General features: G+C 47.7%; 2 non-coding genes and 1 pseudogene across 2 annotated transcripts; all 3 read right to left on the bottom strand.

Annotated features, from left to right (window-relative positions):
• Positions 1–6,178: 6,178 nt before the first annotated feature.
• LOC138773285 (U2 spliceosomal RNA) lies at positions 6,179–6,369 on the bottom strand. The gene has a single exon (XR_011359993.1). It is a non-coding gene; the product is annotated as a U2 spliceosomal RNA (small nuclear RNA).
• A 966-nt stretch (positions 6,370–7,335) lies between these two features.
• LOC138773574 (U2 spliceosomal RNA) lies at positions 7,336–7,533 on the bottom strand. Its single transcript, XR_011360191.1, has one exon. It is a non-coding gene; the product is annotated as a U2 spliceosomal RNA (small nuclear RNA).
• A 6,015-nt stretch (positions 7,534–13,548) lies between these two features.
• On the bottom strand, positions 13,549–13,720 carry LOC138773464 (U2 spliceosomal RNA; annotated as a pseudogene).
• Positions 13,721–17,833: the final 4,113 nt, after the last annotated feature.

Here is a 17,833-nt window from a genome sequence, read left to right as displayed (position 1 = left end):
TTTTACAAGGATAAAAAAGCATAAATACAATTTTCTCAATAAAATACAATTTTTCCAATAAAATACATTGTTTTGCATAAAATCACATCATTCACGTTAAAAGGGACTTGGTGGACTTATATAATAGCGCTCCATTCACTTAAAAACCATTTTCTCGCTAAAACAGGGAAATGTTTTCTGTCCAGTAAAAAATAGTAATACATTTCATTAAAACAGATGGCTAAAATGTCCTTCACAGATAAAATCTCATGTTTATATAATAAAATGTTCCTGGCCTTCCACAGAGCTGCCTTCACACAGTTTATAGTCTTCCATGCCATGATTTCTTGAGTCCTTGTTGGGCATTCCAAGCAACCATAAAAGACAGCAGCGTGATTCAGTTCTTTTATTTCAGTAATTCTTTTTATCAGAGGGGATATTTTAGTCCATACGTGTTGCGTGTAAAAACAAGTCCAAAACAGATGGTGCACGGTCTCTGCTTCCTGGCAGCCTCCCCTCGGACAGATCGCTGAGTTGGTTAAACCTCTTCGGTGCTGGAATGCCCGGCATGGAAGACACTCGTGGATGCAGCTCCAGGCCAGGTCCTTCTGTGGATTAAAAATATAATTAGCATTGGCCATTTCCCATATTTTCTTACATTTTTCTTCATTAAAATTTTTAATAGGAGCAATAAAACCACTTTCCTTTACAGTTTTTAAAATCTTCTTACTATTTGACAAGTTTTGAGCGCTTTTCCCTTTAAAACCATAAAAACTAACTGTTGTCTCTAAAACCTTATAATGTTTGGGTAGATTAAAAGCGTATGGGGAAGTTAAAATGGTGGAAAACCACCCGTTTCTCCTCATAAAATACCCAGTGTTAAAACGAACAAAATAAGACCAGTAGTTTTCTTTGGACAGGGAGTTAAGACACATACTAAAAAACTTGATTAAAAGGAAGGCTTTAAAATCAGGAAAGTCCTTACCACCCATCTTCTTTGGTTTACTTACAATCTCTCTTTTTAATTTTTCCATCCTAGAGCTCCATAAAAAAGTAAAACAGGCTTTGGTTATTTTTTTAAGAACAACTTCTGGAGGGGGAAACACCATACTTAAATATAATAAAATAGGTAAAATCACCATCTTGGTAATTAAAACCCTCCCCTCCATTGTCAGTTTTCTCATGTTCCACATACATAGCTTCTGGTTTACTTTTTGTGCCACCAAGTCCCAACTACTAAAACCATTGTTTGACTCATTAAAGGAGACACCTAAAATCTGTACAGATTCGGACACCGGAACAGGAATGTCAATTAAAACCATTCCATTTATGTTTAAAATACTGCTTTTGTTAAAATTGACTTTAAAACCGGAGGCACAAGAAAAATACTGGATCTGTTTCAAGGTTTTTTGAAGCGATGGGGTGTCCCTGCAAAGCACCGTGACATCGTCCATGTACCCCACTGCCTTAGCCTCGAGCCCCCCCCCTCCCGGCAGGGGGACTCCGTGTATCTGTTTGTCCTTTCGTATGGCACACATTAGAGGCTCTAGGGCACAAATAAAAAGCAGTGGGGACAAGGGACACCCCTGCTTCACTCCGGATTTTAAAAAAATGTTCCGTGTCTTAAAACCATTTACTAAAACTTTACTTGTACAGTCTTGATAAAATGCTTTAAGAGACAATAAAAAACCCTCGGGTATACCCATTTTCTCTAAAACCTTAAAAAGATAAAAATGCGATACCCTGTCGAATGCCTTCTCAAAGTCTATCGATAAAACGGCAAGTTGTCCTTTCCTTGACTGGGTATCGCTTATCACATCCTTAATAAGGTTGAGATTGTCCCAGATGCTTCTCCCGGGTACCCCACAGACCTGATTGGAATGCACTATCTTGTCGATCATGGCCTTCAGACGGTTTGCACATAATTTGGCCATGATCTTATAATCACAATTCAGAAGGGTGATTGGTCTCCAATTCCTCAGACTCGACCTGTCTCCCTTCTTGAAGAGGAGGGAGACATCACCCTTCTTCCACGACCCCGGGAGAGCTTTGGACTTAAAAACTTCTGTTAAAAGATTAAAAAGGTCATCCTTTAAAATCCCATAAAAAGTCACATAAAATTCTATGGGTATACCGTCGGGGCCAGGTACCTTACCTGTCTTAAAACTTTTAACCGTCTCTAAAACCTCCTGCTCCGTGATATCCTGTAATAAAAAAGACTGGGAGACAGGGTCTAAAACATTGGTGATCTCCTTCAATGAGTCATTTAAAAAACATTCATCAATGTTTTTTGTATTAAAAAGATCCGCATAAAAGTCATACACTTTTTTTAAAATCCCCTGTACATCGTTTTCACCATCAATGTTATCAATTAAAACTTTCTTTTCCGTGATTTTCTTAAAAAAGTACCTGGAGCAGGTCTCGTTCTCTTCTAGGTGTTTTATTTTTGAACGGAATATTAACTCTTTCCCTTTCTGCTCCAGGCACTGAGAGATCTCTTTTCTTATGTCAATAATTTCTTTTTCTACTTCAATACCGTGATCTCTAAATTTGTACAGGGTTTGCAGACGAGTATTTAAAAGGTTAAAAAAGGCACGTTTCTCCTTAGCTTTCGAAATCCCAACCTTTATAAAAAAATCTTTTATGTTTAATTTCATTTTTTCCCACCAGGCACTGATGGGAATGTTGGGATTTCTTACTCGCCTGCAATCCTTATAAAAAGTGATAAAATCAGATAAAACCTGCGGATCTTCTAAAAGGGACACGTTTAATTTCCAGGCATTCTTACCAGTTCTCCTGTTAAAATCGCTTTTCGCTTTAAAAAACAATAGTTTGTGATCTGAAAAGATATTCGTAAAAAGATCACATTTAAAAGGCAGTACTTGATAAGAGCAGAAAATAAAATCAATTCTAGATTTACAGTTAGCGTTACCCCATGTAACGCCGGCTTCCTCTGGTACATTCGTATTACATTTCTTAAAAACATCAGTGAGTTTAAAATCTAAAACAATATTTTTAAGCATAGAAGACGTCTTATCATAGTTTCTACTCACTGATGTTGAAAGCCGGCGTTCCCCCTTTAAAATACAGTTAAAATCACCTGCTAAAACAAGAGGGTCAGAATCATTAATAAAAAGAGGTAAAACTTCTAGCATCCTAGCTCTTTCGTTTTTATCCGGAGAACCATAAAAATTTAAAAACTGCCATTTAATACCATTGATAAAAGCTTTTACAAGTAAAATTCTGCCTGGTAAAATTTCATTAAAAGTATCAATTAAAACGTTCCCTTTAAAAAGTATGGCGACCCCTGCTGATCTGGATTCGTTAGATCCAGACCAGATTGACGGACCGTGCACCCAGTCGTCTTCATATTTCTTATACGTCAAGCAATGCGGGATGCTGCACTCCTGCAGGAAGAAGACGGAAGCAGCAAAAACCGTCAAGTAATTAAAAAGGGCAACCCTTCTCACCTTCGACTGTACGCTCCTTACATTAAGGGAGAGACCGGACAACTCAGCCATTGGAGAGAGTAAAAGATGACAATCCTGTGGCTGAACTTACAACTCTCCGGCTACCCCAGAGACCCCACTCGAACTCTCATATCCCCCCACATCCGACTCAACTGTACACATGGAGGATGCCGGGGATGAACTTCCATCGCTCAAGTGACCCCCCGATAGCACAGTAGGGACCAGAGTGTCACCCCAAACTGAACACACAGGCAGTACCGCTTGCTGGGCTCCCGACTCAATCCCTTCCACCATTCCCTCTGCAGAGGTAGGATGTTCGCTCAGAATGGTTTCTGGGATCTCAGAGATGGTGACCCCTGAAACCCCCTCCTGGCAGAGAGGGGGCGGGGTACCCCGGGAAGGGGCCTTTGGAGGAGCGTCACGTGGTTTCCCCACTGCCATGAGTACTTCCATCGGCTCCTCCTGCACCACCTCCGAGTAGAGCCGGGACCCGGAGCCCTTTCGCCTCTTTACTGCGGCCTCGCCCCCGGGGTCCTCGCACTCTGGCACAGCCTCTACCGCAGGCTGTTGGGCCAGAGAGCCGGCGCCAGTCGGCACACCTTCCCCCCCAGTCTCCTGGGGAGGGGCCTCCTTCCGGCCACCAGCTCTCCTTTTCCCCATCCTCTGTGCTTTTGGGTCTTCTGATGGTCTCTCAAGGGGGGTCACGGATACGTCCATCCCATCTCCTTTTTCCAGCTCTTGTGGGGGGACACTCTGGGTCTCCGGTTGCCTAGGCTGGTGTCCCGGTCTGGGTTTGGGTTGCCCTGGCTGCTCCGTCTTTCTCGGTCTGTGGGGACAATTTACGTATATGTGACCGAGATTGTGGCAAAAGTTGCACCTAGCACCCTGACGGCATTCTTGTGTCTCATGTTCGGTGCTGCCACATTTCTTACATGTGCTGTCACAATTTTCTCTTGTGTGCCCATATTTGTGACATGCCCTGCAGAAGTCAGGCATTCCCGCAAAGTAGAGGTCGCCACACATGTTATTTAATTTAAAACGTGCTGGTGGTAATTTCACTCCCCCTACGAAGTTGGGGTCATTAATGCACGTAACTAAAAACCGCCATTTTGAGGTCCAAATGCCAAACTCGTTCATAATCTTCCCCTGACACTTCACGCTTTTAAAGTAGGCTGCCAGGAAGGCTTCCACGTCTTTTAGACTAGCGAAAGGGGAATACATCTTAATCACCACGAGTTTGGTAATGTCGAGGACGTGCTCAATGATCCGGACCCCCTCAAGCTTCGGATGTTCCTTCTCGGGAATACTTAAAACAAAGTCACGAAAAATTCCCGTTTCAGTAAATGATACGTCGTAAATCCTCCGCTTGGGGTAATCCTGGATCGCCAAAATCTCTCGTTTCTGGATGTTAAAAACACCCATGAGCACGTCCTCTACCACGAATTTGAGACCTCGAGTATCTGCCGTATCGCCTGTGAGAATGACACGCACAGTATTCTTTATCCGGGCATAGGCCGGTACTGAACCAGGATCCGCATCCATGGTTCAAAAATTGCTCCGCTCCGCTCCGCTCCGCTCCGTTCCGCCCTCCCTTGATCCGAAGATCGCAGGAGGCGATCGCAACCCGTTGTCTGGGGACTAAGCCGCCTGCCTATAGCAGCAAGGAGACAATCCTCCAAGGCCGACAGGACGGGTACCCCAGACACCTTCTGACCAGATCTCCTGTAGAAACTACACTTGATCTTAGCCAAAAGGCCGAGAAGCGATGGCCACAACGGTTTCCCGAAAACTCCCCTTCTCGGACACCACGTCCTTCTTGTTAAGGCGAAGCCAGACATACATACCCTATTATGCGCTCCACCCTCTCAGATGGCGGACCGGACGTGCTTTCACACTGCATCTCCTATTGCCTAGCACTGCCTCTGTCTTCCTTTCTGCTCTCAAATCTGAATAGCTCCACCCCCCAATCACACTGCGTCTGCTTCCACCTGATGGATGGCAGACATACACGTCTCTGTCTCTGTCTCCGTCTCTGTCTGGCATACATGACATGCAGCTAGCTCTTTGGCTGGCTGTCTCTGTAGCTGGCTGGCTGTCTCTGTGGCTGGCTGCCTAGCTGGCTAGCTTATTATTAGTACCTACCTACCTACCTACCTACCTATCTATCTATCTATCTATCTATCTATCTATCTATCTATCTATCTATCTAATCTATCCTATCTATCCTATCTATTCTATCTAATGTATCTAATCTATCTATCAAAGAACATGGAGGGTGAATTCTCCCAGCTGGAGCCGTAGGCAGGCAGCATCAGCAGGATACATCGGCCGGCCACCAGGAAATCAAATCCAAAGGAAACGGTTTAATAAACTGCACCTACCTTTCCACCTACCTGCTCGGTCGCTTGACCGGCTGCAACTGAGCTGCTTGTTGTGCTGGCAGCTGTGTATAGCAGCAAAGCCTTGATGACATCACGTCCCGCGATGACATCACCAGCACTGGCCCGGCAGCCAAGTTGTAAACAACTCTGCCAGTTGGTTGCCATGGCAACAGAGGCCAGCAAGTCTTGGACAAACAAACTTTTCGTAGCCACACTCGGGCTAATTTTTCGGGGTCGGTCCACCTGCGCACAACACACTCGAGGGATGTTTCTTGCAAAACAGTAGTTTCAGGTGCAGCCGGCTTGTTTCCTTCTTCATTCTTTTGCTCTGTTTTTTGCAAACTCATTAGGGGGTGCACTGAACCTGGAGGCACTGCAATACCAGGTCAATGCCTGGAGAGGACAGAGCAAGCTCTTTTTCCATCTCCCTGTTCTAAAAATCCATTTAATATATGGTCCCCAGATAGGGGACGTATCAGATATTAAACTGATAAGAACAGATACTACACTTGATCTTAGCCAAAAGGCCGAGAAGCGATGGCCACAACGGTTTCCCGAAAACTCCCCTTCTCGGACACCACGTCCTTCTTGTTAAGGCGAAGCCAGACATACATACCCTATTATGCGCTCCACCCTCTCAGATGGCGGACCGGACGTGCTTTCACACTGCATCTCCTATTGCCTAGCACTGCCTCTGTCTTCCTTTCTGCTCTCAAATCTGAATAGCTCCACCCCCCAATCACACTGCGTCTGCTTCCACCTGATGGATGGCAGACATACACGTCTCTGTCTCTGTCTCCGTCTCTGTCTGGCATACATGACATGCAGCTAGCTCTTTGGCTGGCTGTCTCTGTAGCTGGCTGGCTGTCTCTGTGGCTGGCTGCCTAGCTGGCTAGCTTATTATTAGTACCTACCTACCTACCTACCTACCTATCTATCTATCTATCTATCTATCTATCTATCTATCTATCTATCTATCTATCTAATCTATCCTATCTATCCTATCTATTCTATCTAATGTATCTAATCTATCTATCAAAGAACATGGAGGGTGAATTCTCCCAGCTGGAGCCGTAGGCAGGCAGCATCAGCAGGATACATCGGCCGGCCACCAGGAAATCAAATCCAAAGGAAACGGTTTAATAAACTGCACCTACCTTTCCACCTACCTGCTCGGTCGCTTGACCGGCTGCAACTGAGCTGCTTGTTGTGCTGGCAGCTGTGTATAGCAGCAAAGCCTTGATGACATCACGTCCCGCGATGACATCACCAGCACTGGCCCGGCAGCCAAGTTGTAAACAACTCTGCCAGTTGGTTGCCATGGCAACAGAGGCCAGCAAGTCTTGGACAAACAAACTTTTCGTAGCCACACTCGGGCTAATTTTTCGGGGTCGGTCCACCTGCGCACAACACACTCGAGGGATGTTTCTTGCAAAACAGTAGTTTCAGGTGCAGCCGGCTTGTTTCCTTCTTCATTCTTTTGCTCTGTTTTTTGCAAACTCATTAGGGGGTGCACTGAACCTGGAGGCACTGCAATACCAGGTCAATGCCTGGAGAGGACAGAGCAAGCTCTTTTTCCATCTCCCTGTTCTAAAAATCCATTTAATATATGGTCCCCAGATAGGGGACGTATCAGATATTAAACTGATAAGAACAGATTTTTTTTTTTTTTTTTTTTTTTTTTTTTTTTTACAAAAGTTTATTAGACAAATCAATCCAACATAAGTTTTCAAAAAATATACATAACCTTCCAGCATAAAGTGTACAATACAAACATCACCAATAACAACATCAGTAGAACCTTCAAGTACAAGTACTCACAATAGAAAGAAAACAATCTATTATACCCAATGTTTCCATTTCTTTACCTTCCAAACTCCCTCCGCATCAGAACCAGACCGTATACTGTCCATTTTATACGTGAAATACAATTTACTCAGAAACAGTTTAACAGAATCATCAACGGACAATTGAGCATGGTGATAAAACAGAAGGTTACGAGAGTCCCACAGCGTTTCTCTCAAGACTGTAATGAACAGCCACGCCACCCTATGCTGTGCTGAAGTGCCTAACCCCACACCATAAAAGAACAAATTAAGAGGACCGGATGTAATTCCTGTCAATTCCATGAATAAGCGTTGTAGTCTGACAATTACTTGTTGAGGAAAGGAACAAACCCAGAACAAATGAGCAATTGTCTCTGCACCACCACACCTGTCCCTTGGACAACAGACCGAAGGCGCCATACCTCTATGATGGAGAAACTCTCTGGTAGGAAGTGCATTGTGGAATGCCAGCCATGTTACCTCTCTCTGCCTTGCAGTCACTGGTAATGCGGTAATAAATTTCCATGCTCTTTTGGCTTGCAAGCTGGACAAGGACACAATATTACACACAGTTTCCTCAGCACGGACAAATTTTAGAATATGTGTTTTACTTGTACATAGTAATCCCAAGGATTTCAAATTATATTTATTCAGGAATGTTTGCAGGCAGAAATAAAAGGAAGGAGTCACAAATGCCCACGGTTTAGTCCTATCCACAGATAACCATCCCCATTTTTGGAACATCCAGCCACCCAGATAACGGACCATGTGTCCCACCCAGCTAGTACTGAGGACAAGCTTATGGATAAACAACCAATAATGTAATTGACACAAGAAGGCGATATTTGGAAAGTGCAAACCTCCATTGTCTCTCAATTTCATGCACTTGTCCCTGGACACTTTCTCCATTCTGGAGCCCCATAAGAAGATACACAATACTCTTGTAATACGCTGGAGCCACCTAGTGGTAGGAGGGAAAACACCAGTGAGGTAAAAGATCATTGGCAGAATAATAGCTTTAATAATCAGCACTTTGCCAAACAGAGTCATCTGTCGTGACCTATAAAAGTTGAGCTTCTGAGTCACACGTTCTCCCAATCTGTTGAAGGACCTTTCACCAGTTAAATTTTTATCAAAATGCACCCCCAAAATGTCCAACCCTTGTGGGTCACGAGGCACCTGAGAATCTAGAATAGGAGTACGTTCAGCAAAGCAAGTATACCGACATTTCTCCCAGTTAACTGATAAGGACGACATAGAGCAAAAGATCCGTAAGTGCAATTTGGCCCGATTTACATCCGCTTGAGATGTGTTCACAAGCACTACATCGTCCATATAGGCCAGTACTTTGACTGCCTCCCCCTTTGCTCCCGGCACAAAAAAACCTTTAATAACCTTGTCTTTAATAACCGACTGAATAAAAGGTTCCATTACACTTATGAACAATACCGGGGATAAGGGGCAGCCTTGCCGAACCCCTGAAGATACTGTGAACAGGTCACCTAATGTCCCATTCACCAGAACGCAGCTGGTGATATTTGTGTACATACCCTCTATCACACGAAGTATAGCTGTTGGAATACCGAACATTTGAAGGACCATGAAAAGAAATTTATGCGACACTCTATCATAAGCCTTTTGTAAGTCCAGAGAAGTAAGGACCAATTGACAGTTTGTAGACACAGCGTGGTGAATAACATCTCTAACCAATATTAAATTCTCATGTATACGCCTGCCAGGTATGGCGCAGGTTTGAGCAGGCCCAAAGAGGTCTGGCAAAACAGTTTTTAAACGTGTTGTAAGCAATTTAGCAACTACCTTGTAATCCACATTAAGTAGGGTAATTGGACGCCAATTTTTGACATCCCTACGGTCACCTTTTTTGTAAAGCAGAGTAATAACTCCCTCCTTCATGGAAGGAGCAAGCACCCCTGTAGAAAGGATAAGCTGGATGAGTTGGACAAACACCACCTTAATAATATCCCAAAAAGTAATATAAAATTCTTTAGATATCCCATCCAAACCAGGGGTTTTATTGTTCTGCATGCCCTTCAATGTATCCAGAACCTCCCCCTCAGTCACCAGTGTTGTCAAAGAAGGAACCTGAGCCTCTGGGACCCTAGTATCCAACACAGAAACATATTCCTCCATCTCAGGTTCTGAAACACAATCACGGTTAACAAACAAATCCGCATAAAAACTGGTGACAGTGGGTCCCACATTGGAGCCCTGTACCTCAGTCCCATTCTTATCCAGAACAGATTTGATAACAGATGCTGTACGGACTGATTTTTTGAAGAAATACCTGGTACACTGCTCACCTTCCTCCACGTGCCGTACTTTAGCACGGAATATGATTTGTTTACCCCTGTCAGCAAGAAAATCATTAAACCTTTGTTTAGCAGCAGTCAGTTCGTCCTCCACATCAATACCTTCCTGCTTTAGTTTACCTAACAGCACTAAACTATTGACCATTTTGACATATTGTTGTCGGCGCTGTCTGGCCACACTTTTACCATAACATTTGAAGAAAGAAGCAATTTCACCCTTCACCCAGTCCCACCATAGCAAAAGTGAGTCAAAAGTATGTGCCTTAGCATACCACATATCAAATTTTTTGGCAAATAAACTGTAAACATCAGGCCCACACAATAGTGAATTGTTGAGTTTCCAGAATCCCTTACCATGTAACACCGCCCCTTGTAATGACACAGTACCAAGTAACCCCACATGGTCAGAGAAACCCACATCAATGTGATTGTAACCCACAACTTGGAAATGAGCCGTAGCAAATATAAAGTCAATTCGTGACTTGACCGTACCTCTATCAGCAAAATAGGTGAAAACAATGTCATTTGAATTATAAACCGTACAAACATCTTGTAAGGAGAAGTCTTGTACAATAGAAACCAGCAGTTTACCAGTACTATCCACATGTGACACATTAGTAGTCCCACAGCGCCCTCTAGTGTCAATGATGCAGTTAAAGTCACCTGTAAGAATAGTAGGTAAGGTGCCTGGTAGGAAAAAACGCAGGTTAGTGAGAAAATCCACTCGTTCTGCCTTCTGAGCAGGAGCGTAAACATTTAACAATCTCAAGGGGACACCAGAGAATTCCAAGTCTAACTGTTGCAAGCGTCCCGGTATGAGAACAGTATGACGCAAACAATGTAATAGCTGAGATTTAAGCAAAATACCTATTCCAGCATTCCTTGAAGCATCTGAAGGAGCCCAGAATGCAGGCCCATGTGTCCATTCAGCATCAGAAGGCAGAGTATGTAATGAACATTCCTGAAGGCAAATAACATCTACAGGCTGAGTGCTCAAAAAATCAAAAATAGCTGCTCTCCTGACTTTAGAGGCCAATCCTCTAACATTTAGGGAAAGAATCTTGAACATGGTAAAGCAAGGAAAGCAGGTAAACTAAAAACAGTCAAAAGACAAAAATTAAGTCTGTGCTTCTGGGAAGCAACATACCTCCTGCAGCTGAAGAACTCCGGCCGAATCCAGGTATTCTGCAGAGGGGGAAATCGGAGCCTGATGACAGGGTATCTCAGCTTCAGCCGTAGACATAACGTCGTCCTCAGACGAACCGGAGAGGATGCTGAAACGATTAGCACTGGGAGCAGCATCCATCAGCTTCTTCTTAGGAGGGCCCGTACCCTCCCTACATTGCTTGCGACGAGCCCGTACAAGCGTGAAGCCCTGCTGGTCCTGGTCAGCTGCAGGCGTGGGCGGAATCACGGTGCCAGAGGACGAAAGTAGGACACTGTCGGATGTGTCAGTGTCAGCCCAGGAAATGACAGCACTGGTCTCCTCACCATCAGATTGCATCGGGGACTGGAATTCTTCAATGTCGTCATCCGTGGAGGCAGGCAGCGAAGGTGGGCCGGACTCAATCTGCTGTGGGGCAGGGGAGGCCTCAGCAACCGCTCCAGCGTCAGGAACAATGAGTGGCCTTGGACTCGCATCAGCAGCACGGTCAGATGCCAAAGGGGTCACTGGCGCTATCTGCAATGGCGGAGGCAAAAGCAGAGGTGGCATACGAGCAAAAGCCTGGGCCATAGTAAGCTCTTTTACAGGCTCCTCAGGCTGCTCTACAGGTGGCTCAACCTCCAAAAAAATAGGTCCACGGCCTGAGCTGGCAGCATCAGCGTAGCTTCGACTGGTTCTCATACCTTTGGGGCAGGCCCGTGCCAGGTGCTCCCTTGAACCACAGAGATCACAGGTGCGAGGCTTCAAGCAGCTTCCAGCATCATGGTCTTGTCCTCCACAATTCCGGCAACAGCGACCAGTGGGGCAGGAGTCCTTTGTGTGCCCAAAACTCAGGCACTGGCGGCAGTACTTCGGCTGACCTGGGTACACCAGGTATCCTCGATTGCCTCCCAGGGAGAAGGTAGCAGGTGGATTCATGATCCCCCCAATGCCATCAGGGTCTGGACGAAACCGCACCCAGAAACGAAGCTTGCCATTCGGGATCCCGAAGCAGTTCCTCAGCTTAGTGCCTCCTCTGACGCTGCTGCAATATCTCTGAAGAAAGGCCACCACATGAGCCAGCTCAGTGAAGGGGTTGTAGAGGTGGACGGTCACCGGCTTCTCATCCATCTGGAACAGCGGCAGCAAGATGAAGTCCTTCAGCTCCTGCTTCTTTATCAGCTCCTTGCACTTCTCAAAGATTGAGAGGCACTGAGAATTCGTCTCAAAAGAGACGTCAAACAGCCCTTGGGAAGCGTTGTCTTGAAGGCAGAAGATCTCCGAGGCGTTCAGCTTCAACATCCTAAAAAGGACGACTTGAACGAAAGTTCCCAGCTCATATCTGCGGTTGCAGTCTGGCTTCACCAGAAATCGCACAGTGTTACGGATGCCTTGTGACTCCATTCCACCAGCAGGATGATCCTCTTCTCTTGATCTTAGCCAAAAGGCCGAGAAGCGATGGCCACAACGGTTTCCCGAAAACTCCCCTTCTCGGACACCACGTCCTTCTTGTTAAGGCGAAGCCAGACATACATACCCTATTATGCGCTCCACCCTCTCAGATGGCGGACCGGACGTGCTTTCACACTGCATCTCCTATTGCCTAGCACTGCCTCTGTCTTCCTTTCTGCTCTCAAATCTGAATAGCTCCACCCCCCAATCACACTGCGTCTGCTTCCACCTGATGGATGGCAGACATACACGTCTCTGTCTCTGTCTCCGTCTCTGTCTGGCATACATGACATGCAGCTAGCTCTTTGGCTGGCTGTCTCTGTAGCTGGCTGGCTGTCTCTGTGGCTGGCTGCCTAGCTGGCTAGCTTATTATTAGTACCTACCTACCTACCTATCTATCTATCTATCTATCTATCTATCTATCTATCTATCTATCTATCTATCTAATCTATCCTATCTATCCTATCTATTCTATCTAATGTATCTAATCTATCTATCAAAGAACATGGAGGGTGAATTCTCCCAGCTGGAGCCGTAGGCAGGCAGCATCAGCAGGATACATCGGCCGGCCACCAGGAAATCAAATCCAAAGGAAACGGTTTAATAAACTGCACCTACCTTTCCACCTACCTGCTCGGTCGCTTGACCGGCTGCAACTGAGCTGCTTGTTGTGCTGGCAGCTGTGTATAGCAGCAAAGCCTTGATGACATCACGTCCCGCGATGACATCACCAGCACTGGCCCGGCAGCCAAGTTGTAAACAACTCTGCCAGTTGGTTGCCATGGCAACAGAGGCCAGCAAGTCTTGGACAAACAAACTTTTCGTAGCCACACTCGGGCTAATTTTTCGGGGTCGGTCCACCTGCGCACAACACACTCGAGGGATGTTTCTTGCAAAACAGTAGTTTCAGGTGCAGCCGGCTTGTTTCCTTCTTCATTCTTTTGCTCTGTTTTTTGCAAACTCATTAGGGGGTGCACTGAACCTGGAGGCACTGCAATACCAGGTCAATGCCTGGAGAGGACAGAGCAAGCTCTTTTTCCATCTCCCTGTTCTAAAAATCCATTTAATATATGGTCCCCAGATAGGGGACGTATCAGATATTAAACTGATAAGAACAGATTTTTTTGATTGAAAATATCTTTATTACAATCAGTCGTCGTCAGGCATACATAAACTGTGACGCAGCACAGTTCAATAAATAAGACACTACATACTCAGCACCATGGTACAACATACAGCACAGGCTCCCTACGCTATACATCATACCACCCGCTACACTAGCATTCCGGCATACCTTAACAATCCTAAAACAACAAACGATAAAGCAATACAGACAAGTGATGGGGTAAGGGGGGTGGGAAAGAGGGGGGTAGGGAGGGGAAATCACAGGCCCGAAGCTTTATTGAAAGACAACACAACACAAGGGGAGAGGGGGAAGGAGAGGGGTATCAATCCTCTTCTTCCTGGTCCGATCTGTCCATGATGGAATAGTCTCTGAGCAGGCTGTGGACCAGCCTGCGGCAGTCCAGAAAGGACATCCTCTCCTTCTTCAGAATGAGGCGGTTCCTGGCAAGCCATATAGCGTCCTTAAAACAGTTCATAAGGCGCCAGGCCTCCCGGGTTGCCTCATCGCCGAAATTCCCAGGGAACAGGCCGTACAGCACCGCGCAGTGCGTTAGCCTGTTCCTGGGCACACAGTCACTGAGTTCGAGTTCCAGGGCGTCCAACAGGCCCTGAGCAAACGGACACTGCCAAAAGAGGTGCAAAGATGTTTCCTCCACGAAGGGGCACCGGGGGCAGTACCGCGTTTTGCACAAGTTGCGGGCATGCATGAATGACCTCAAAGGCAGTCCCCCCTGAATGGCCATCCAAGACAAGTCCTTGTGCCCGTTGGTCAGCTTCGCCGAAGCCACATTTGTCCATATAGTCTCTGCGGTGGCCGCAGTGAGCCCTGGAACGAGCTCCATAGAGTCCTGTGCTCTGATGAGCTTGTGGACAGTTTTTGGCTTCCACAAGTCGGGCTTGAGTCCCTCCAGTTGGTGTTCCCTCACAAACTTGACGACGCCCCCGTAGAACCAGGGAGTGTGCCAGTTGTAAGGGATGGAGCTGTCCCACTTGTCCCAGCTCAGACCCCTCCAGAGGGGGAGGAGGAACAGGCGAGACATGGACCTGCCCGCAGAGCCATTTTTCTGTTGCAGAGTCCTCCGCACACAGTCACATACAAAGGCTGCCTGCAGCAAGGTAGGGATATCCGGAACACCTTTTCCGCCCTTGCGGGGTTCCTTGTACATCACGGAGCGCTTCACTCTGTCCATTTTGGAGCCCCAGATGAAACAAAACACGGTCCTGGTGATGGCCCTGCAGACGGTGACATGGGGGGGCCAGGCCTGTGCGGTGTACTGGAGCACAGGCAGAACTTCGTTCCTCAGGACCAATGCTTTGCCCTCAATGGTGAGGTGTCTGAGGCTCCACAGCCCGATCTTCGTATTGACCTTAGCCAATCGCTCTTCCCAGGACTTGAGGGCCGCGCCTTCCTTTCCGAACCAGACTCCAAGGATCTTGATGAAGTCCGGTTTGATGGTAAACGGGAAGGGGGCGGAGGAAGCCAGGTGCCACTCCCCGAAGAGCATAGCCTCCGCCTTCCCGCAGTTGACCTTTGCCCCTGAAGCCTTTCCGAACTTCTCGCAGGTCTGGACGAGTGCGGTCACCGAACGCTGGTCAGCGCAGAAGACGGTCACGTCGTCCATGTACAGCGAGCACTTGACCTCGTGTCGATCGGGTCCGGGTACGGTGATCCCTCTGATCTCTCCGTTCTGCCGTATAGCCTCCGCGAAGGATTCTATAACACAAACAAAAAGGAGAGGTGAGAGAGGGCAGCCTTGTCTGACCCCAGAAAGAACCGGAAAGGGGTCAGTCTTCCAGCCGTTCACCAGTACCCTGCTGAAAATATCAAAATACATCACGTTAACAAAACGACAAAACATATCACCAAGTCCTAACCTACGCAGTGCCCTGCCCATGAACTCGTGAGAGACCCGGTCGAAAGCCTTCTCCTGATCAAGGCTGACCAGGGCCGCGTGTGCACGGCGGCTTTGGATGTAATGGACCGTGTCCCTCACTAGGGCGAGGCTGTCTGCGATCCTGCGGCCGGGAATGCCACAGGTCTGGTCCAGATGGACGACCCGACCGATGACCTTCTTCAGCCGGTTGGCCAGCACCTTGGCGAGGATCTTGTAGTCCACGTTCAAGAGAGAGATGGGACGCCAATTTTTCAAGTCACATCTCTCCCCCTTCCGCTTATACAGGATCGTGATCATACCCTCCCTCAACGACGGAGGCATTCTGCCCTCCACCACCATCTCCTCGTACAGCTCCAACAGGTCCGGGCAAATGAGATCCCCCAGCGCTACATAGAGCTCCGCTGGGAGACCATCACTGCCCGGGGTCCTGCCAGGCCTAAAGGATTTAGCGGCAGAGAGCAGCTCCCCCACCGTCAAGGGGGCGTCCATGGCCGACGCACCTGCGGGATCAACAACGTTAGTGATACCTGACAGGAACTCGTCGGCCACTTCGGAGTCGGTGGTCTTCGGGGCGTAGAGGCTGCGGTAGAAGCTAGTGACAACCCCCATCACGTCCTCTTTGCCCTTCCGCAAACTTCCGGTCTCATCCCGCAGCTCAGTCAGGGGCGTGTGGCCGGCGTGGAGTTTCCTGAAAAAGAACGAGTTACATTTCTCACCCTTCTCCAGGTTCTCCACCTTGGAACGGAAGACGATTCGCTTGGATTCCTCCTCAAAGTGCCTTTGCAAGCTCTTTTTGGTCTCCTCCAGCTCCTCCTTCACGTCCCAGCCGCACCGGAGAAGGTCTTGCAGTGACCGCAGCTCGCGCTGCAGCCTCCTGAAGTCCCTCTTTCTTCCGCACGCCTGTTGACGACTCTTGGCCTGAAAGAAACTGCGAAATTGAACCTTAACAAATTCCCACCAATCACTAACACGCTCAAACATACATTTATCGTTGCGCCATACGATGTAGGCCTCTCTAAGCTCCTCCAGAACCTCCTCCTGAGCCAGTAGAGCACAATTCAGCTTCCAAGAGCCTGGGCCAGATGGGAAACCATGGCCCAGAACCCCTTGAAACAGAATGGCCCTGTGGTCAGAGAAGAAGCAGGGAACCATAGAGTGCCTAGTCTGCCTGACTGCTCGAGAGGCAAACACAAAGTCAATCCGAGAACGGAGCGAGCCATCGGGGCGGCTCCATGTATAATTAACAGAGCCGTTCCCGATGGACCCAACAACGTCCTGCAAGGATGCTTCAGTCACCATCTCGATGAGCAGTTTGGATGTGACATCCAACTTGACAGATGTCCCAGAACTGCGTCCGTCCGCTTCAATGGGGCAGTTGAAGTCCCCACCCAACACTACAGCCCTGGAGGTTGCGAGCTGGGCCCGCAGGGCCTGGAATAGTTCCAGACGCGCACCCTTCTCAGGAGAGGCATACACATTGATGAGCCTTACGGGCTCCCCCGCCCAAGAGCCGTCTGCAATTAGCAATCTGCCACAGACAAGCTCCTGAACAGAATCAAGTGTAAAGTTGCCTCCCCTGATCAGGATGGCGACCCCTGCGGACTTACAGTCGCCCCCGCCGGACCAGTAGGAGGGACCGTGGGACCACTGCCTGGCCAGATGGTTGTAGGACCTAGAAGAGGACAGAGCACATTCCTGCAACATATACACATCGCACAACTGAGCATTTAAAAACGAAAGAACTGTCTGGAATCTAGACCTATCTCTCATACTCCGCACATTTAAGCTAAAGATGGAAAGATTAGCCATGGGGAGAAAAGAAAAGGGTTAGTCACAGACTCATACGATACCACTCCGGTCGGGCGGATCCTCTTCTTCGGGGCCCGCCGGCCCGACCCATTCCCGTATGCACTCCTCCAGCGCCTCTTTCAGGTGTGCATTCTCTGGGACGTCCTCGAAGTCGAAAGCCTCCGGTTCGTCGACCAGATTCTCCACCACCTGATCCATGTCGCTTTCCTCCGGGAGGTCATCTTCGCAGACCTCGATGATCTTTTTCTTGGAGGTCTCAGCCGATGGGCTGTCCCTCACTTTCCTCTTCCTGTCGGGAACCACTGTGGGGACAAGAGGGGGAAAATCCTCCAAGGAGAGAACCACAGCAGCGGGAGGAAAGGTTAGTGCTGCTGGGTTGGGGGAGTGGGGTGGGAGGGTGGGGGTAGGGGCGGGGGACAGGG

This window comes from Dendropsophus ebraccatus, chromosome 14 (assembly GCF_027789765.1).
Source record: "Dendropsophus ebraccatus isolate aDenEbr1 chromosome 14, aDenEbr1.pat, whole genome shotgun sequence".
In the NCBI taxonomy this organism is placed as follows: domain Eukaryota; kingdom Metazoa; phylum Chordata; class Amphibia; order Anura; family Hylidae; genus Dendropsophus; species Dendropsophus ebraccatus.
The sequence above is the reverse complement of the archived record's forward strand: the minus strand, read 5'-3'. Positions and strand labels throughout refer to the sequence as shown.